The sequence below is a fragment of the Ixodes scapularis genome, unplaced genomic scaffold (assembly GCF_016920785.2).
Source record: "Ixodes scapularis isolate PalLabHiFi unplaced genomic scaffold, ASM1692078v2 PGA_scaffold6__148_contigs__length_123643588, whole genome shotgun sequence".
Taxonomy (NCBI): domain Eukaryota; kingdom Metazoa; phylum Arthropoda; class Arachnida; order Ixodida; family Ixodidae; genus Ixodes; species Ixodes scapularis.
Window position 1 is genome coordinate 21267730 of NW_024609881.1, and position 21587 is coordinate 21289316.

The window sequence follows — 21587 nt, forward strand, 5'->3', positions numbered from 1 at the left end:
AAACTGCTTCATAAATATATTTATGTGCCGGACACTGTTGGTACGAACCGTACGAACACTTCGTCGACCCTTTCCTGCATGGGGGACGTACGTGTCAAACCAAGGAATGACATCTGGAAAACCAAGGAAGACGAGCTCCCTGTGGTAAATGGTCGAAATAAAATGTAGGCCACGTAATACGTAGTCAGATTTTCGATAAGTACTGCTTTCTTTCTGCTCTGTGCTAAGATGCTTGTTTTATGTTCGAAACGTCACCCGCATGCTCGAAACCTTTGAGAACAAGTGCGTAATAATAACTCCCGAGCATAGAAAGGAAAGAAAAAAAGAAAAGAGAGACCTTTCCTGGTTCACATACTTTATTCTTTACGTTTTGAATGTGTTCAATGGCTCGTAAAGATGCATTTTCATATAGTGTCAGGAATTGCATATTAACAATATATAACGGGGGGGGGGCAAGCTGACCCTGCCTAAGTGCCGCAAACAAAACCAGGAAACTTCCAAGAGCCGCAGGGGGGGGGGGGGGGGGGGGCCGCAAACTTTTGTTTAGAAAAGTATTAACGAAACTCGAACTTCTTTCAATTTATCAGAGTCAAAAACAGTCCATTTGTACGCAAGGTAGCACACGACTACCAAACCGCAACCTGCCTTGCGATGTAAAACGCGCGTTGCATTAGTTCTCGTGTGACCGGGTGGGTGGCGGGGAAGGGAGGGGGGCGGGGGGGGTAGGGGAGGGAGCTGCGAGCCGCATGCGAAGAGCCGCATGCGGCTCGCGCATGCGGCTTATATATAAGGGGCGGCCAAGCTGCGGCTCGCGAGCCGCAGCTTGGCCACCCCTGGTATATAAGCTCCGCCGGAATTCTGGCGTACCTTGAACACACTATATTCCTTTCGGTTGTTATTTTTCTTTATAATCGTTGCTTGTTTTTACACACCTGCTGTGGAACACAGCTTTGGGACTGAAATATACCGAAGCTAAACATCGTTCACTGATCAAGAGAAATGTGCTATCTGAAGCAATTGCACTTTTACAGTGTTAAATAAAGGTAGCTGCTTCTTTGAGTCATTTAAAGGGCGATTCCTCCAAAAGAACCCACCTTAATTCCCCAGTCGCTGCATTGCGCGAACCCACCGTATTGCCTGGTCTTTGTCACTGCCGTCATGATGAAAGCAGGGTCTTCCTTAAGGCGGAGGGTTTCTGCAAAGCGTCCCTTCGACGCTGGACTTGATGTCGCACTGCCCCCGCAACGCCCTTCAATTTCCTCGGCGGGCTGCAGCTCCACACAACGCGCGTCTGTCGTCCGCTGTTTTGGTTTCGCTTTCCAACTTACGATACCCCTGATTGCACTGATTCTACACTTGACACCGTGATGGCCGGTTCCCCGGGCTCGAGGACTGCCTTAGTTTCTGTTTTTAAATATAATAATTTTTATAAAAACGCGCAATATATAACCAAATAGTAAAAAAAAAAAAGAAAAAAGAAAGTCACGCAGCGGTTTATACCGGTTCGCAACAGACGCTCGTTAGGTAACGCAGAGGGCGCGAGACGCCGCCCGATTCAAACGTTTCAGCTTCAGCCGTGTTGTTTGATCCACCGCTTGTTTGACATTTTTTTCAGCAACAACAACCGCATCGCATGAAACGGTGACCGTGAAACGTGAAGTTGATTTCACGTTCAAAGGCTTCTCTACTGAAGAAACAGGTACTGTTCCCAAGACTGAATCGTTAGGTTCCGCAAGGCCCTGCTCACGGCCGTCACTTTATGTGAGACTGCTTCCACGTCGAATTTTCCTAGAATTTTCTAGAATTTTCTCGCACGAGTAGCGTCATCTGAAGTCGTAAAAACGGCTCTTCGCCTGAGTGTCCTCGGCAATACACGGACCAAATAAAATTAAAAGAAGACTCGCAGGTAAAGGAGTAATGGAGCAATGTAGCGATGCAGACGAGTTGGGGTAACGATTACAAACTGATAGCAGCGCGCAAAAAATAGACAAAGGGAGGAATAAACAGGACGAGACTTCAACTAAACATTTAAAGGGACACTGACAGGGTATTTATGCTCGCCGAGGTTTTTAGTTGTACGTGACATATGAGAGCCCAACTACCCAGCACAGAATTTCTTTCCGCCCGAAAACCGCCGATCGAGAACTGGCCGCTTTGAGTTGCGCTCACTGTCTTCTCCGTGGTCACGGCAAGAATTTCAAAATTTTTGAAGGAAAGTTCGGCAAAGATTCGGCAAAAATTCGGTAAATGTCTGCACACACGCGAGAACGCGACGGGGCCATGGCCCATAGATTGCAAAAGAACGTCGTGCGGCTACCATCGCACAGTGCAGTACAACCAGCGGTTACGGCGAAGTGTAGAGTGGACAACACGGTAATTGTGCATTTGGGAGCCTCTGCGAGTGTGGTATTCAATATTTTCTGCCTCAAGAACAGAAGATCGACCAGTTATTTACGCAGTCCACTGCGCATGTGACAATGGATGAGGTACATCCTTAATAACGTAATTTTCATTTGACCTTTCCAGTGGTACGAGGTAGCTGAAACATTCACTGACAATTTCTTTAAAGCACTCGTCGCAATTAAAAATCCTGTTTTCGGCTCATAAGTAGTCTATGCCAAAACAACATAATATTGCTTTTTATATAAATAGCATTATTTTGCGGTTTTCATGTGTGCATAAAACTAGACAGAACTATCATGCTCGACGTTGCACATCCCATATTCCTAACTCTTCTCATCTCCCTAAAGATCCTTGTGTGTCCTAACATCAGAAACCGGCATTTTAAAGGTTAAAAACGAGAAGTTGTGAATATGGGACGCAGACTTTCATGCAAAGCTAATGTCAAGTGACTCAAATCAAAAAACATGCATATTTACAATAATACTGTGATCTCTTTCGGTGAAGGCTCAGCAACCGTTGCATTCGTTTTCACACACGAAGCGGTTACTCCCAGAGAAAGGAAGAACGCAGTGTTATTGCCTTTATTTTAACAATGTACTATCGCGGACTCCTTCAGCTGTAACACGTGAGTGGCGGCCATCCCGTACCCCCAGCGCCGCATAGCAGGTGCCAGCGAGCAGACCTCCACTTTGTCGTCTGCTAGGTGCAGAGCAGACAACGTCACAGCACTTGCCAATGTTCGCTGAACACTGTTTCGTGTTCAGCGAACCACCATGTAAGAGGTGAGTAAGAGGTGCCCTGGGTTTCGCGTGTGCCTCTTGCACGGTGATTGATTATCTTACTCACGGATATACGTCCGCCTGACTGAGGATAATCATCACAACTGTATGCATCACGGCAGATTGTTTTATTTCTCTCGGTCAAACTTGCAGCGGACGGTCTATTCCTGAGTCGTACCTGCTGCATTCATGCTGGTTTGCGAACGTGTATTGTTGAAATGTGCATTGCGCACTACTGCTTTTAAAGAAAGCAATAAAAAAAAAAAAAGTAGACAGGGTTTATGCCATAATGACTTTGCAATCTGCTCCAATAAACATTGCCTGCCTAGAATGAGTTCGACACCAGTTTGTTATGACGAGAATATCAAACGAGCAGAGACAGCTGATAGTTGATGTGTGCCTAAATATTTGCCCACGAAACCGTGTTCAGCAAACATTGGCAGAGGACGCCGTGGCGTCGTCTGCTCTACACCTAGCAGACGACAAAGCGGAGGTGTGCTCGCTGGCTGGAAGAGCGAGTCTACCACACGGCGCACGGGCCAGGTTTCAGACGGCGCCTGCTATGCAACGCTCGGGGTGCGGGATGGCCACAACTCGCATGTTACAGCTAGAGTACTATATAGCTCCTTTGAAGCAGAGTAGCGCAATCTAGAACTCCATCTCTCGGCGACTAGTGACGAACGCCCGGGGGTTCCAACTCGGATCAGAAATGCATGGGGAACGTGAGAAAATCTTTGTTTCCTCAATATTGTGGGGATGTATGGAACGTCAATAGTTTTTGACATAATAAAGGAACATTTTAGAATAATTTGCGCTAAATTGCATGCCATGTAAGGACGTAATTAAAAAAAAAAAATATTGGCAGTAGACGACGTAGTGACGTCACGGCGACGTCGCATTATCCACGTGACCCGCTCCGGCCAACCTAGAAAGTCCATATTTCCTGCGTACAAAAATCGTCTGCTTCAAACGCCGTTACCTTGCAAATTGCCTTCTCAAAATTTTCACACGCATCCGATATTATGAAAACTTTGATAAAGTGTTTACTGCTTTACCAACTTCACGACAGACTAGTTTCGAAAAGTGTTAACTTGGCGTTTATTTTTAATTAGCCGTGTTGCGTCGATTTCTATATATTCTCCCATAGGGCGGGCCGCCTCCTGGAACCCTGAGTACCACATGACTCGCGCTGAGCTGCTCTGTTGGCCATGTTATTGGCAAAGTATGCAGATCAAAGGATTGCGTTACTCTGCTCCATAGGAGCTATGTAGTGCTCCAGTTACAGCTACCAGAGTCCGTGATAGTACACACACTTGCAGGCTTGCACCGATGAGGTCTCAAAACCGAAACACTCGTAGCAGGATTTTTGACTGCGTCTGCTACTACCCAACCTCATACGTTGCACCACTTATGCAAGAAGTCACTGTAAAATTACCAGTAAACACACAAAAACGACACCAATATAGTTATCTTGAAGAATAATTCAGTAATTATTTTGTAATAACTGTTTCAATATTCATTACATGTTGCATTTAAGTCAAGAAAAAAACAAACATAAAACCTCTTTTTACCAGTAAAAACCAAATGTCAATGTTCAATCTGGTAACAATGTATTTTTGCGGAATCTTTAGAGAAGTTCGGCAAACTTTAGCTTTGCCGAATCCCAAGATTCGGCACTGAATTTTCAATTTGGCAAAAGTTCGGCCCTTCACTAGTTTAGACACAGCCACCAAATTTAGTCAAAGTCTGGGTCATTGAAGGGACTTACTCACTATTAAAAACAGAAAAAAATATGAGGCCCATTTTTTCTGGCTTTTAAAAAGCTGCAAATACATTGATTGAAAAAAAAGTTGCACAGAGAACCGTAAGCATTCTGTGCGTTCACTGCGTAATTGTCAAAATGGCATCGTTTCGCGTATCGTGGGACTCGCGGGGCCGCTGGACGGCGATGGCAGCGGACGACGGGCGTAGGATCTCTACTTCAGAACTTTTGTTGGCGGTACCGGCGAATTCTGTCTGCCTGTGAAAGAGAAATTTTGGACCGATCAAAAGAATTGGTATTTTTCCCCGTACGACACGCCCGACCACCAAGCCTATTTGCACAAAGACGTCGCTGACCCATGCATCGCCCCGTTCTCGTGGCTGAAGACATCGCTCGCGGAAATGTCCAGCGCGAAGTGCGTACTTCGAGTTGAATATGCACATTTACGATTTCTTAACTAGGTGCGAATGTGACCAATGCGTGTTGCTGGCCGACTTCTAGCCGGTGGTTCTTTTGCTGGAGGGAAATTGGCAGCTAACTTTCCGACCTACAGTCGACCGCCTGCGTTACTACGGAGAGTTTCTCCAATAGCCCAGTGGAAGGATGTTTGCTTCATACGCAGTGGACGCGAATTCAATCCCAAGTGTGGGCGTACTGTTTCTTTATTTTTTTTGTCAAACATTGTGAGATATTTTTTTACAATTATCACTGAAAATTACATATGTTGTGGACGAAACGTCGCTGAACTAAATGGAAAGGGATTTCCTGTTTGACACCTGCGAACTCAATGTAGTCACTTTCTACAAAATGCAAGGAGCATCACATAAATTGGGCAGCGTCCGCTTTCCGAGGTGCCCGTAATGTTCTACAGGAATTGGAGCCAGCCATTTGTTTTGATTCCGTTGATCTTTTGGAAACTTGTGCAGACTCTGCAGCACAATGCCACTTTTGGATGCAGAACATGTGAGGCAGCTCTTCACGCAACAGCTTGGGGGTATTATTTTCGGAGCCGATCACGAAAACTAAGCACGGGCACTCGCTACTCATTTTCTACTCTGCACTGTATAAAACCACTCATCTTGAACTGCAGAACAGCGAGCGGAACAAACATAACTGCAAAGGAATCGTACGGCAAATGGTTCCCGCAACACGTCGTGTGCTGCGCTCTGCCAAGAAAAACAACAAAAAGCGCACGGTCAGGTGTACCACGTGACTTCTGCCACTCACTCTTTCAGTGCGCTGGTTTAGGTTTCGGTTCCGAGCAGTTGCGTTTTTGGGCTTTATTAAAAATATATAGACTCTGTAGCAAAATAGTTAATGGGTGTCAGAAGCACTGAATATACTTATTCCTGTGGTGTACTGCACATTTGTTGAATCTCCCACCTCTGTCAGGCACTGTGGTGCATAGTTGCAACGTCTTACTAGGTGTCCGAAAGACAACACAAATGGTAGCGCCCTGCTATCTTTTTCATATGATCAGAGATCTTGTGTATATAAGAGATTATTTCTGGTCTCTTATTTGGTCGTTCCCTATTCGCGTCTCCAGCTCGACGCTCGCCCTCCCGTGGCGGAAACGGGAAGCGCTCTAGTGAGGGTCCCCCGATTCTCCTGCTCAGCGGGCATGGCGGAACTGCTCGCGATCTTGGCTCGCGAAATGTCATTTCCGAATGCAAACAACACTCTTCACTGTCCCAATGTAGTGCTGCAGCCGGTATGGGATTATACCTTACTGGAGAGTTTTAGTATTGCGCATAGAAGCAAACGCTAGCGGTGTGCGTTTGCGTTAGAGTTGTGTGACTCACTTTGTGCCTGCGCCTCATCGCTATGCGCCATCTAAGGCCGCGATTTCGGGCTCCGCGCACGCGCAGTGTGGAACGCGCAAAGCTAACGCAAACACACAGGGCTTGAGTTCGCTCCTATACATGCAATATTAAAACTCACTACTGTTTCACCGGCTTCCAACGCCCACGAAACGTGCTGCAGTGAGCAGACGTGCAAGCAGGTAGGCGTTCCTTCGAACTGGAAAGGCTGAGATTGGCAAAACGACGGCGAGCAAATACAAAAGTAAATAGATATTATAAAAAAACTAGTAATTAAATTTTTTTTTTTTTTTTTTAACTTTTGGGCATTTGGTCTGGAAGTATATTGGCGGCAACTTTGGGCGCTCCGCCGATTGTCAAAAGTCGCGACTTTGACAGCACAATATACTTTACCCACAATTAATATAATTTTACATGGATTTCTCACATTAGCTAGAATGTTTTCATTGATTTTAGACTATTTTCATTTTATTTGTAATTAAAATGCAGCAATTGGAACCAGTGATGATAATTACCACAGTTTTCATTGCCATATTTCTTCGCGCGTTTAAAATTAGATCATAAGCAACAAATTATATTAGAGCTTGAAGAATTACTTATTCAAATATGTGAATTTTAATATTATTATTATTAATACAAATCGCGGCAATGTATGCCTCTAATTAACGCCAAAATCACGAGAATACTCTATTTAACCATAATAGTCTTTCCAGAAAGGTATAATTCTGTTTTCTTTTTAGCATATGAAAAACTCTGACATAGTTATCAAGATAGACAAACAGTTAAACGCTGGATGTAATATGAAGTCCTACGCGTCACGCGGTGCTATAAAAAGACACACACACTTCAGCTGTCTGACTCGGATTCCGTCTTGGGTTGTTGCAGTGAAAGCAGCGTTTATTAGTTTATGCGTTTCGTGGACATATTGTAAAAATTGAAATTATTCTCTTATTCTTGTGCTGGGATAATTGTCATTATTTCCCATGACAATTATCTGAGCGAGAAAAAGGCAGCGAGAACGCTCAGATATCAGCACTGATTTTTTCAACAACTACGAATATCAGCCTGGATCGAACAGTATGTCACAAAATAAAGTTTCCGCGAACAACTTTTCTAGGTAAGTAATTACAATGTAAGACACATCTTGAGTCATAAAAGAATCCGAAATTAAGACCTCTGTCGAGAAATTAAATTCAAAACAGATGTAAGTTTCGGTTTCGCTACAGAATTAAAACGCGCATCCTTCCGTAATTAATACGCTAAACACCGTTCTTGTTTTCAGGTTAAAGAGGTGACCTGCGCTCATAAAACATTAGCTTCCTCGTATTACCAGAAATAATTTATGTCGCTGAGTGAAGCCAGCACACTAGACAGGCTCAACAGCGGCACGCATCTCTGACCCTCACTAAACCCGCCATCTTGGAAAATGAGTGGCGCCACCTATAGTTAGTTGGAGTCGCGAATATGGTTGGAGTCCCGTTTTTATCTTCCTCATTTCCGCCAACAAAACTGAAGCTGGGAAGCCCGATGTGCCAAGCCGTTCAACTGCCTCCCAAAACAGGTTGAACGGCCGCCCATTCCTCATCGGAATGGGCGGCAGCAAGGACGCGTGTGGTAGCTGCTCCGCTCCGTTTTGAGTGCTATCAGGAGGCACACACTTCCGTGTCCTCCGACCAAGGTTACCGCTGCATCGAGACCCCAAGTCTTGCCGTGCGACCGTTTCCGATGCCCCCGAAGCGGACCGATAGATTTTTGAGATCGCACTCAGCCAGACCGCCTACCTGTGGCGGCACACCCATAAATGGAAGCCCTTAGCCAGCAGCTATGCCGCCTGGCCCTCAGAGTCGGGTACCGTTCTCCTCGGTTCCCGCCCCACAATCTAACCCGTTGGCCACCCGGACCCCCACCAACCCTCCACCGGCGTCAGCGGAGCTTGTCACCGCCCTCACCAGTGCCCTTAGGGCTGCCTTCTTGGAGATCCCCCAGGCCCGACGTGCTCGTATGCCCCCACCTGCCCAGCCTGTCCCCGTCCAGACCAGCGAAGACGAGGACGACGAGGAAGTCTTGTTCTTCCAGGGATGCCCGTCTCCCCGATGATTCCGACCCCAGCTCCGACAGTGACGACGACGCCCCCCGTCGGGATCATCGCAACTACCCCCGTCATCTCCGTCTCAGTCGCCCAGCGACACGAAGCTGTGGACAGCGTTTGTTCACAACCCGAGACCCCCCACCCGCCAAGACTTCAGGAATGCTCTGCTCTATGTCGACAGGGCCAGCAGCCAGTCCCGCTACTTCGGTACTCGGGACGTCGTGGAGCTACAGACCCTTGAGCTCTTTCTTCAGGTATGGGACAGCGATCCCCCCCTCCGTCCATCAGCAAAGCTCAAGGTCTTCGACCGAGTCAGGCTACTGTATCACGTCGCGCTCACCGCCTGGCAAGTCGCCCTCCAGGGCTACGCAGACCCCAGCGCCTCCTACCTTTTGGGAGCACCGCTCCCCCCACCACCAGCCGCCCCTCCAGCATCGGACTGCCAGTCCCGTCCCACTACCCGCGGCCGTGGTGCCGCGAACCGCGGCAACAGAGGACGCGCCACAGTGCCCCGCACCTGCGACGTTCCCGACCATCCAGAGTGACCTGTTTCCGCCCCTTCGTCGTACCGCAGATGCCCCACCCAGCCACCTTCTCCATCGCTTGCCCTTGTGGGACTCTGCACACTACGCGGAACTACCTCCTTCCCCACCACCCTCAGCAGTAGTGAGTCTCTAGCCCAAGAACTTTTGCATCCCTTAGAATTGGTCTTGCACGACCCACAGCCTGTAGTCATTTCTGTTGACGGCCAGGACGTTGTAGCAGTCGTTCAAGGTGTAGTCAACCCCCCTGACCTTTTGCTGCAAGCTCTGCGGTGCGCTGACATTCCCCTATCCCCACCTTCCCTCTCCTCTGCCCCGCAGGGGGCACCTGTGAAAGCAGGTGTTTGGAGAGTGGCGTCTCCACGGACCCCGAGCCATGCGGGTTCGCCCGCCCACGTATGGCTGTGCGTGGCTTTCCCGTGTGCGGGGAAAAGGGCATCCTGGTGGTTGAGCCGAGCCCGGGGTAGGTTTGGACCCTTCGGGGCCCCCCGGGTGAGGCAATACACCACTTCGGCCCCTGCTTCTCGTAGACGGGAGTCCTGGTAAGGCCCGGCCAGGATGATTCAGTCTAGTCACCACTTCTACTATCCCCTCTCTACTTTCACCCTTGTCTTCCCCTCCTTTTCACTCTTCTCATTTCTCTTCTTTCCTTTTCAACTCCTTTGGCGGCAAGGGCTAACCTTGGGTGGCGACAGACACCTTGTCCAAAACCACTCTTGGTTATAGAGACTGGGCAGCACTAATAGCGTAGCGTCTTCAGCCAAGCCATTCTTGTTATGGAGCGTTACCTATTCCCTTGTTGGGCTCGGTGGTGGGCGGTGCACCACAGTTTCCGAAAACCCTCCCCCTTCATATGGGTTCCAAACTTAAACCTTTTGATCGGCCCCCCAAAAGGGGCCGCACCGAAGCACTGAACACGAAACAATCTTTTGTACTGGAAAAATTCCTGAAGTTCCTTGTTATGCACTCGGAAGGTGACAAGCCACTTGGCAAACTTTCTCCCTTTCTAGTCTCCAAAGTTCTTGAGGGTGTTATTGGCGCCAATTACAATGCAAAGAAGATGGGATCTGATGATCTCCTTGTCGAGGTCAACACAAAGCAGCAAAGTGATGCCCTCCTTAAACTGAACCTTGTCTCTGACTACAAAGTAAGCGTCAGTCCTCACCGCAAACTGAACAGTGTTCAAGGGGTCATTTCTGAGGATGACTTACTTGACTCACCTGAGCCAGAGATAATTGAGGGCCTCTCTAGTCAAGGAGTTATAGATGCACGACGAATCACTATCCGCCGTGATGGTGTGGAACGGAAGACAAAACATATAATTTTGACTTTCGATTCAACCACTCTGCCGCAGACTGTAAAGGCAGGTTACCTTCAATGCCGGGTCCGACCTTATGTGCCGAACCCTCAACGGTGCTTTAAGTGCCAGAGGTTCGGCCATGGGTCACGGAACTGTCGGGGAAGGGACACCTGTGCAAAGTGCTCTAGCAAGGAACACGTTGCAGATGTGTGCGATAATGAGCCTCATTGTGCGAACTGTAGTGGCAACCACCCGGCATACTCTCGATCTTGCCCTGTGTGGAAAGACGAGAAAGATGTTCTTACATTAAAAGTTACCGAAAACATTACTTACACTGAGGCAAAGAAGCGTTTTGCTTTTGTATCGAAAGGCTCTTATGCCGAGGCCGTGTGCAGGGGACCAGCGCGGCCAGTAGTTTCGATGGGAACGCAGACGTCTCCGGATGACCTGCATCTCCCGTCACGGTCCCCCTCTAAACCCCCGAGAGCGGCGCCAGTGGCACCGCCTCCGAACCGCATGGTAAATGCTGCTTTGCCAGCATCCGCCCCAGAACAGGAGATGTCGTCTGCTGCTCAACCGGCTGCTTCGACCTCTCGGGGTCGGGGCCTACCTCCCCACACCTCTGCTCCTCAGAGGAAGCCTGGGGAGGTGCCAAGGCAGTCGACCTCCAAGGGCCAGCTGCCAGCAACTGCAGACGAGCCCATGGACGAGGGTGGGTCGAGATCTGATGAGGAGGCTCTCCTCTCAAGATCAGAGTCCACCCCCTCTGCCTCCGGTGACTCTAATCGGAGGCAGAATAACCCCCCTAAAAAACAAAGTGCACCGCGTGTAAAAATAGATTTTAAACCGTAAGGAATATAGCTTTTTGATATAATTTGTATGTTATACTTGTTTTGTTTTAAATGGTTAAAAATATAGGTATAATGCAGTGGAACTGCCGCGGTCTTTTTCGTAATATTGATGATGTCAACTTTTTTCTCGATGAGCTCCAGCCTGTTGCCATCTGTTTACAGGAGACTCATCTTAATGAAACACATACTCAGGTACTACGGCGACATCAGGTTTTTAGAAAAGACCGTGTTTCTTGTAACACCTCTTCTGGTGGAGTAGCTGTGGTTGTGCAGAGTGGTATCGCCTGTGCGCCTGTCCCTCTCGCAACCCCCTTAGAGGCAGTAGCAGTTTGTGTTCTGCTTGACCGCCTAATTACTATTGTTTCACTTTACCTTCCACCAAACTTTCCAGTGCATTTACATGACCTGCAAGGGCTTGTGGGCCAACTGCCACAGCCTTTTTTAATCTTAGGAGATTTTAATGCACACCACCCCATGTGGGGCAGTGCTCGTCAAGACTCTCGTGGCGGTGTCATAGAACGTTTTTTACTGTCATCTGGCCTTTGCCTTTTAAACAAGAGACAACCAACTTTTTTTAGTGCACCTCATAATACTTTTACTTCCATTGATCTTTCCATATCATCACCTACTTTACTTCCCTGTTTTTTTCTTGGAAGGTTTTAGAAAATCCTTTCGGTAGTGACCATTTTCCTGTAATTTTAGAAAGTTCAGTCTCCCTTCCTTCTCTTCGAGCTTGTGCTCCCAAGTGGAAGTTAGATAAAGCCGACTGGGCTTTATTTTCTCTGGAGGCAGTGGTTGATCCCGCTGTTTTTTTAGCTATGTCTCCTGAGAAAGCGACTCTTTATCTTACCGAAAAAATTATAAATGCTGCTTCTCTGTCAGTTCCCCGAACTTCTGGAAATATTCCCAAGAAATGCAAGCCTTGGTGGAACAAGTATTGTACAACCACCATAAAAGCTCAGGATAAGGCTTGGGGAAAGTTTCGGCGGTACCCGACTGTTCAGAACAAGATCAAATTCAAACATTGTAAAGCAAAAGCTCGTTGGACACGAAAACAAGCCAAGAAGACCTCATGGGTGAAATATGTATCCTCCCTAAACAGTTTTGTTCCTGCAAAAGAGGTATGGGATCGTGTTAAGAAAATTCGAGGTACTTACCACTCCTTCAGCATTCCCCTTTTTCCTTCATCATCCCCATCACTAAAAGATCAGGCTGACATTCTTGCTGATCATTTTCGAGAAGTCTCCAGTTCTTCAAATTACTCTACCAAATTTAAAAAGATCAGGTTCTTGGCAGAAAAACAGCGTATTGATTTCTCTGGAAGTGATACTGGTTACAACCGGCCGTTCACAATGTGTGAGCTTGAATTTGCCCTTGGAGTAAGGAAGCAGTCGGCACCTGGTCCAGATATGATTCATTATGAACTGCTGAGGCACTTGTCGGCTGAATCCTTGGTGAATTTGTTGTCTTTCTTTAATTATTTATGGGAAGCTTCTTGTTTTCCACAGTGCTGGAAGCGAGCACACATCATTCCCATCTTGAAGCCTGGCAAAGACCCTTCCCTACCAGCAAGTTATCGGCCTATAGCACTGACTAGTTGTCTAGGAAAAACTTATGAACGGCTTATTAACAGAAGGCTAGTATACATTCTAGAACAAAAAAAAATTTTCGATAAAAACCAGTGTGGTTTTAGAAGAGGTCGCTCAACCTTAGATCACCTTGTCCGGTTGGAGACTTTCGTGCGTGAGGCTTTTGTGAACCGGCAGCATTGCGTTTCTGTCTTTTTTGATTTACAGAAAGCTTACGATACGGCATGGCGGTACGGAATACTTCAGGACCTGTATAGGTGCGGTGTTCGTGGTCGCATGCTGCGTTGCTTAAAGGACTTTTTGACAGACCGTTTCTTTCAAGTCCGCCTGGGATCCACGCTCTCAGATGTTTTTACACAGGAAAACGACGTCCCACAAGGAGGTGTCTTGAGTGTTACCTTGTTCGCAATTAAGATCAACAGCCTCGCTGCAGTTATACCACCATCAGTTTTTTATTCATTGTACGTAGACGATGTCCAGATCGCTTTCTCCTCCTGCAACTTGTCAATTTGTGAGCGCCAATTGCAGATAGCAATAAATAAGATGAGTAAGGGGGCCGATGAAAATGGCTTCCGGTTTGCACCAGAAAAAACAGTGTGCGTGCCTTTTTCATTACGTCGAGGGTTGTCACTAGATCCCAGCTTGCAGATGAATGGCATTGATGTAACCGTTAGGCATGAACACAAATTCTTGGGTGTTATTTTTGATAAGAAGCTCACTTTTCAGACCCATCTAAAAGAACTGAAGCGAAAGTGTCTTAAATCTGCCAATGTTCTCAAGGTGCTTGCACACATGTCCTGGGGTTCTGACAGGAGGTGCCTCCTGCGACTCTACAACTCGCTGGTTCGTTCCCGCCTCGACTATGGTGCGGTTGTATATGGCTCGGCACGACCGTCATCTTTAAAAATGCTAGATCCTGTGCATCACCTTGGACTTCGACTTGCCACGGGGGCCTTCCGAACGTCGCCTGTCCCGAGTTTGTATGCAGAGACGTACCAAATGCCACTAGAAAAGCGAAGACAGTTCCTCAGCCTATGCTATAGTTATAAAGTCAAATCTGACCCTGAACACCCATCCTTCCGTTGTTTGCAGGTATCTCCTTTTTTTCGTCTTTTTGAGAATAAGCCAAGTATAGTACGGCCTTTAAGCCTCCGCATTCAGTGCATGTCTGCATCCCTGCAGCTTGCACTTCCTGAGCGTAGCTTGATGACAAAAGTTCGAAGCATTGCTCCTTGGAAGGCGGTGCACTATACCTGTGACTGGTCACTAGCGAAATACAATAAGCGAACTGTTGCACCACTAGTCCTTCAGCAAGAGTTTATGACCTTGCAAGCTAAGTATAAGGACCATGCACAATTCTTCACTGATGGTGCAAAAACTCCACACTTTGTCGGTTCGGCTGTATATTCAGAACACTTTGTAAAAGCTCGACGGCTTCACTCTGTTGCCAGCATTTTTACTGCAGAACTTTATGGTGTGCTCATGGTCATCGAATATATATTAGGCAACAACATCAGGAAAGCTATCTTGTTTGTGGACTCCCAGAGTGCTATCCTCTCTCTCTGTTCCCTCAATAATTCTAAGAATCGGCTCGTGCAACAAGTACGGGTAGAGTTAAACCTGGCTTCCCAAATGGGATACAATATCAAGCTGTGCTGGGTACCAAGCCATGTGGGAATTTCAGGTAATGAGAAGGCAGATAGGCTGGCAGCGTCTGTTAAGGATGCTCTGGAAACACCCGTTCAGCTGCCTCAAGAAGATTTTAAACCAGTTCTTAAAAAAGCAATTCATAATGCCTGGCAGCAAGACTGGGACAAAGAAATAAATAATAAGCTACATGTCATCAAACCACGTTTGGAGGTATGGGAGAGTTCGCACCATAGAGACCGTCACCATGAAGTTTTAATGTGTCGTTTGAGAATTGGACATTCACGTGTCACCCATCGACACCTTCTTTGTGGTGAGGACACCCCAGTCTGTGAGCATTGCGGTGAATTGCTAACAATGCTGCATATTCTGTGGCACTGCAAATTCTTTGATCAAGAACGTCGAACAAGTTTCCCTGCACTTTCTGGATACCTTCCATTTCATCCAGCCTTTTTACTTGGAGATCAACCTTTAGTTCCTTTTGGTCATATTTTAGATTTTCTTAAAAAAACTGGCTACCTGCACCAGTTATAGATCCTCTGCATAGTAATTCCTTCCTTTTACTATAGAGTCTTTTAACTATTCCTTTGGCGCAGCATGGCCTATGTTGCTTTTTGCGCCATTAAACACCTAATAATCAACCTCTCCTCTGAAACATCTCCCGCTCACCCTCCCTTGTCCACTTCCTCCTCCTCTGCGGAAGAGGAGGAGGATACGTGGGCACTCGCGGCGGATTGCATCCTCAGATGGCTGCAGGATCAACCAGGTTCAGATGCGCCCTCAGACGGGGACGACGAACCCCTTGAGGAAGATTCCCGCCTTCCCCTTCTTCCCAGCCCTCAGTGGCACCACGTCCGCTCTAGTGCACCTCCTCCTTTGGTAGATTGGGACCGTACCGCGTCAATATTCCAATTCTACCTCCCAGCCGACTACGGCAACCTTAGAGTGTCCTGTAACGCTCGTTCGGTAGTAAACAACCGACCCCCTCCCACAGACCAACTGCCGGTCTTACGAGAAGCAGTTTCTTTAATGCTTGCTTCCGGACTCCTTCGAGTCACTCGTCGCGGTCCCTTCCTGAGCTCCATACAACTGGCCCCTAAATCCTCCACGGAATCTAGATTTATTCTAGACGCCAGCCACCTTACCCTTCACCTCCATGCCCCTCCCCTTCCGACTGGACCCTCTTCCTAAAGTCTTCCTCCAGGTCCCCCTTCCACCTCATGCTTACTTTACCAAGGTGGACCTGGCGGAGGCCTTTTACCACATTACCCTTCACCCATCCGCCCAACGCCTCACTACCTTCTGCTTGGACGGAGTCTACTACGCATTTACACGTCTTCCTTTTGGCCTCCGGCCCACACCATTTTTAATGCAAGTACTGGCAACCGCCATTGCACGAACACTTCGCTCACTCGGGATCTGGGCGTTGGCGTACATAGATAACTTTCTACTCGCACACCCAGATCCCTCGTTCCTTCAGCGCCACACCAATCTTTTCGTCCAACAACTCTTAGATTGCTGCTTTGTTCTTAATCCCAAGGACAGTGTGTTAACGCCCTCGCAATACATACGTTTCTTGGGATTCGCCCTTGACACCGCCGCATCTACCATATCGCACACGCCTCAGCGCGTCCAATCTTTGTCTAGTACCCTTGCCCTCCCGCGCAACCCGTGTAGTCTCTCCCAGTACCGTCGCCTTGCAGGCATTTGGGCATTTTACTTTTCCTTATATAGAACTGGCTACAGTGCCCTTCGACCACTCTTTGAGGCTGCCCTTTCCTTTACCCCCCCCTCTCCAGTGGATCTCCACCTTCGACTGTCTATGGAACACCATGCCCCATACCCTTTCCCTTACCCCCACCCCTCCTGTATCGGTCATATGTGCTGATGCGTCGAACTGTGGCTTCAGAGTGGTGACCCCTTCAGCAGCCCTCGCCATCCTGACTCTCCCGGACGGCCACATCTACCTTCGAGAGGCCATCGCCTGGACTCTGGCTGCCCTCATTGCCACCATTCTGACTTTGATCTTCACTGACAACCTGGCCCTTCGCCAGGCCATTACCCGCGGCCACCTCCGTGCCCTTCCTTGGACCCCGTGCCTTGCCATGTCTTGCCTTGTAATAAAGAAAAACCTTCGGGCCAAGTGGCTCCCCACTGCGCACAACCCTGCAGACATTCCCTCACGCCTTACGCAGATCATTTTCGCCCACTCTCCTTCGGGATCGGCTGAGGGCCTGCCGGCAGGGGGAGAGAGGGAGATGCCTATATAAGTCAAGGCTCTTCCTCTCATTGCCAGTTGAGTGCTATCAGGAGGCACACACTTCCGTGTCCTCTGACCAAGGTTACAAAACTGCTGCCAGAACAGCAGTTTATCTGCTGTTCTGGCAGCTGTAAAAAGCGTTTCCACTGTAAGTGCGTGAATATCGTTGAAGCGGACTATGATCTACTCATGGTAGATGGAATTAGCGCATACAAGTGCACGTCTTGCACAAAACGTGGTATCGACAGCGACGACGCCGTGGCAGCTCATGGCAGCGGAGGTGCGACAGCTATGGTTACAGCTCCCGATGACAGCAACAAAGGCAGTGCAGAAAATGGTGAGTTTGACCTTCAGGGCATGACACCGTCGCTCGTCAAGATTCTTCAGCAAATGGCAACAAAACTGGACGATCTAATGGCCGAAACTAAGTGCCTGACGGCAGCGAACAACGCCATTCGCTCTGAAGTCGTCACTCTACGTCAGCAAGTTGCACTGCAGGACGATTTGAAGTCTGAAAATTGCGTCCTTCGCGTCCAGATTTCTCAACTGAATAAAAACGCGGCCCTGAGTTCGTCCGTGCAACGTCTACAAGAGGGGAGGCAACCTAATGGAAGCTACGCATCAGCTGCCGCCAGCTCTTCAACATTGCAGAAGACCGTCGCCGCTACTGAAGCATGGACTAACAGTTCATCCACTTCGAGAGGGACCAGACCCACAACTGTGAGCAAGCCATTTGGTTCCGAAAGTGTGCACAATAGTGCGGGTCCCGTGAACTTCGCTAGTGGTGTCGATGTCACAGGTACTAATCCGGTGTACCAAGGCGCTGAATCTGGTGATGGCTTTATCATAATAAAGCCGCGGCATAGGACCAAGGCCTCGGTGGGAACGGCGAAGTCTTCAAGCGTAGTGTCTGTGCTTTGACCACTCTATGACAAGGCTCTGTTTGTTTCCTGCTTGTCACCCGACACCTCTGTGGAGGACATTGAGGCACTCGTCGAGCCTTTTCTGGGGGGTAAGAAGATCACCTACACAAAGCTAAAGCCTAGATTTCCGAGTTATGCGTCTTTCCACCTTGGTATGTCGCCGGATCTGTTTGACGCGCTAAACACGCCTGATGCCTGGCCAGAGGGCTGCATTTTCCAAGAGCTTTTTGGGAGGCTACATGAAAATCGTACCATTATGTCAGCCGTCCCGCATCCCTAACATGATTAACATCTATTACCAGAACACGCACGGACTCCGTACAAAGTCTGATGAATTCATGGTTACTGTTTTGCACAGTGCTCCTGATATTATATGTTTAACTGAGACGTGGCTAAATGATAGCCTTGTAAATACTGAATACTTTCCGGCAACCTACAATGTGCATCGGCGTGACAGAAACTACGTGAAAACCGGAAAGAAGCATGGAGGCAGAGTGCTAGTTACGATTGCCGGTTACATAAACTCACACAGAAGGTACGACCTGGAGCTATATGATGAATGTGTTTGGGTGGAGCTGCAGACAAAGGATGGTTTTAATTTGTTTATTGGAAATTATTATTTCCCGCCATTGTACGAGCATACGTCTTTTATTAACTATTTTAACGAAATCCAGGCAAAAATTGACTTTAGTAAGTTTAGAGTGCATATATTGGGTGATTTTAATATTCCGGGTGTAGACTGGGGCTTCTGGTCTTGTCACTGGTGTTAATTCAGAAACAATGAGGAAAGCTTTCTTTTTACTTGATTTCATAAACTTCAATGGTCTTCACCAGTTAAATAACCTTAAAAATAATGCGGGAAATGTGCTTGACCTTTTCCTGTCTAGCTCACCTACATACTGTGTCTCGTCGGCTCTTCAGCCATTAGTGAGTGTTGATGAGTTCTACCCGCCATTTAATGTCTCTTGCCGGTTGTCCCCACTTATTAATACTAAGAACATGTCTTCAGTCTTCAATTTTCGCAAGGGTGATTATCTGACTCTGTATGGATACCTTGCACATTATGACTGGACGACGATTGTGCAAGAACCTTGCGTTCAGTCAGCAGTTCAAAACCTTACTTCGGTTATTCGTCATGCGTTAGACCTATATATTCCGAAAAAAGTTCACACATCAAAATATCCTCCTTGGTTTTCTTCCGAATTAAAATTGTATTTACAAGAAAAGCAGCGATTTCATACTGCTTGTCAATTCAGTGTAAAATAACATCCTATACTGAATTGACAATGCTATCATTCGAAGCGCCCTCAGGCATTTTGGTCACCAGCCTGCAATCATCAAGAAATCGAAATACCTTACTGGCACTGATCGCATCCAAATTCTCGCTAATGGTTTGGTCAATCTTCGCCAGAAAAATGTTGCAAAGCACTTGAGCTTTGGATGCGCCTATATCAATTTTTTCTTTTTGTAAATTGTATGCGCCTTCAAACAATAAAAGTCGACTGAAAGTAGAACCTGAGCAGTTCCAAGAAACCATCAACTCCCCACCGCTAGTATTCTGGAACTTGACCACACAGCTGTCGATACACTCACGCACCAATGCGAAGAAACCCTCATGGAAAACAGAGTAAAACTAATCAACTATTTCGATAGAGAATGCAGCCGCATTCACGTGGGTACCGGAATTCAAGTACTCAACCACCCCCTCTGAGTTTCGTATTAAAAATGGGTCACTATGTTGCAGGGAAATTGCTTCAGAAGGTGTTAGCTCACCAACCGCTGCCATGCCCCTCTTTCCGTGCAATGGTCCTAAAAGGTGAACCCTCCTCGTGGGTTTTAGCCGTGAAAAAGGCTTCTTGGTGCCCAACATCGCTTCTCTTCATGTCCCTTTCCAGGGACATAAAGTGTTAGGTTAAGGGAAGGTGGGGGTCGAAAAACGCCAATCTTTTGCAAAAAAATTGATTTTAGGTTTTATTGCGTCTAATGTTCTTTGAATCTTCATATTTTAAAATAAAAATAATAAGAACTGGGTATGATCCCGAAAGTAGTGAAATAAACACTTTGAAAAACAGACAACCCAGAAGTGCATAAATTTGAGCGACTTTTGTGTGCGCAGTTCTTCGAATGGTCATCGTTGCCATTGCGTCCCCGCTCCATCACAGTCTTCTGTAGCTTCGATCTCTCACAAAAATTATTAACAAAATATTTTTCCCACTGTGGAAGAGTGTCGCTGTGCATCTATGGTAACATTCAAAACATTTTTTTCTGTGTAATTTTGGGGCATCTTCACAAAAGCACACAAGTATTTTTGTGAATATTGTGATATACAGCCAAATTTGACATGTATACGCTTTAAAATATATGGGTTGCAATTGTCTAGGTTTGATTAGAATGCATTGTTCTTATATTTATAAAACCATCAAGACACATTTGTTAGCCCTTTGAAAATGGTGTTGTTTCAGTTTTCAAATATCTTAAAATAGAATAGCTCGACGACACAGCATTTTTGTTGTTCATTACACTCAGTGGTTTAAGAGGAGCAAATTTGTTTATTCTACTAAGCTCTTTTAAGTCTTTTGCCATGCCCCACTTGTCCGCAAGAACATGTATTTTCTACATGTTTACAGCATCCAGAACATAAGGAACATGCTATATGGAAAGTAACACTAGACTTATATAAAGGAGATCAAGCATTTTAAGCTGTGGAAGTTTAATTCAATGATATTAAATAATAAAAAAAGTTGTTTTCCCTGGTGGAACACTCAACGTTTTATGGAACGAGCAACATGGCAGCTTTCCTAAATCGGTGGATCCAAGGGTTTCGCGGTTCAACGACTTTACGAAACAAATTTAGCATTACAATAGATCTTTCCAAAAAGAGCGTTCTGGCAGCCGCCATTTTGCGAGTCGAGCGACCCCTGACTCCCCACCTGCATTGTGCATTCGAAGTGCGCCGGCTTTTCTGGGAAGTTTTTACTTTATTCGCCTGTTTAGGATGCTTACCCTTTGTGTGTTGTCTTCCACTGTGAGAACCAGAGAATACCAAGGCTCGTAGCCTGCTTGGCCTTCACAGGAACCGAACGAAGAGAGCGAACGACGCAGGCAGTTCGACGTTCTTGGAGGATTATTTCCGTTTAGATAATCTTCAAAAAGCCTTCCCGGCTATGTTCCGGGTCTTCGCGAAAAAAAATAGCTGATAGGGTCGGGTCCGGGGTGTGGGGACGGAATAGACACGTTCGTTCATTTGCTTTGAAGCCGTGCAAAAAAGCAGCTCTTCTAGATGTTCCCCAAAACACATCAGATTCCGTCCGGTTCTTGTGAAGTGACTATCGTCGATCGTCGACACTGTAGATTGGACATGCTTTGTTTTTTGAGACCTTTCTCAAGTCCTGTTCGGATAACGCAGCACCGTGGGGTATGTACAATATATGTTGTTCGATTGAGGATACTCGTTGAATTTCATTTGGGCGGGGAATATTCATGCAGTTCAGATATTCTGTGTGGTCAAATATTTTCGACGGCTAAGACCTTTGTAAATTGACACGGCTGAGTGGACGGTGCCGTAAAAAGATCAACATAAAACCAAACAAATTTTCCAGTTGCATTTGTTCTGTCGCGCACG

The 21587-nt window shown here is 47.0% G+C and overlaps 1 protein-coding gene across 3 annotated transcripts in view; it reads left to right on the top strand.

The window, feature by feature from the left end:
- The first annotated feature begins 1613 nt into the window (after nucleotides 1-1613).
- LOC115309113 (zinc finger protein 420-like) overlaps nucleotides 1614-21587 on the top strand; it is a 44420-nt gene continuing 24446 nt past the window's right edge. For 2 of the 3 annotated variants that reach the window (XM_040219151.1, XM_042294643.1), the window contains exon 1: nucleotides 1616-1699. The gene's annotated coding sequence lies outside the window, so the exon portion shown is untranslated. Of the gene's footprint in view, nucleotides 1700-21587 lie in introns of all 3 variants that reach the window. The other variant, XM_040219152.2, reaches the window with a different exon arrangement.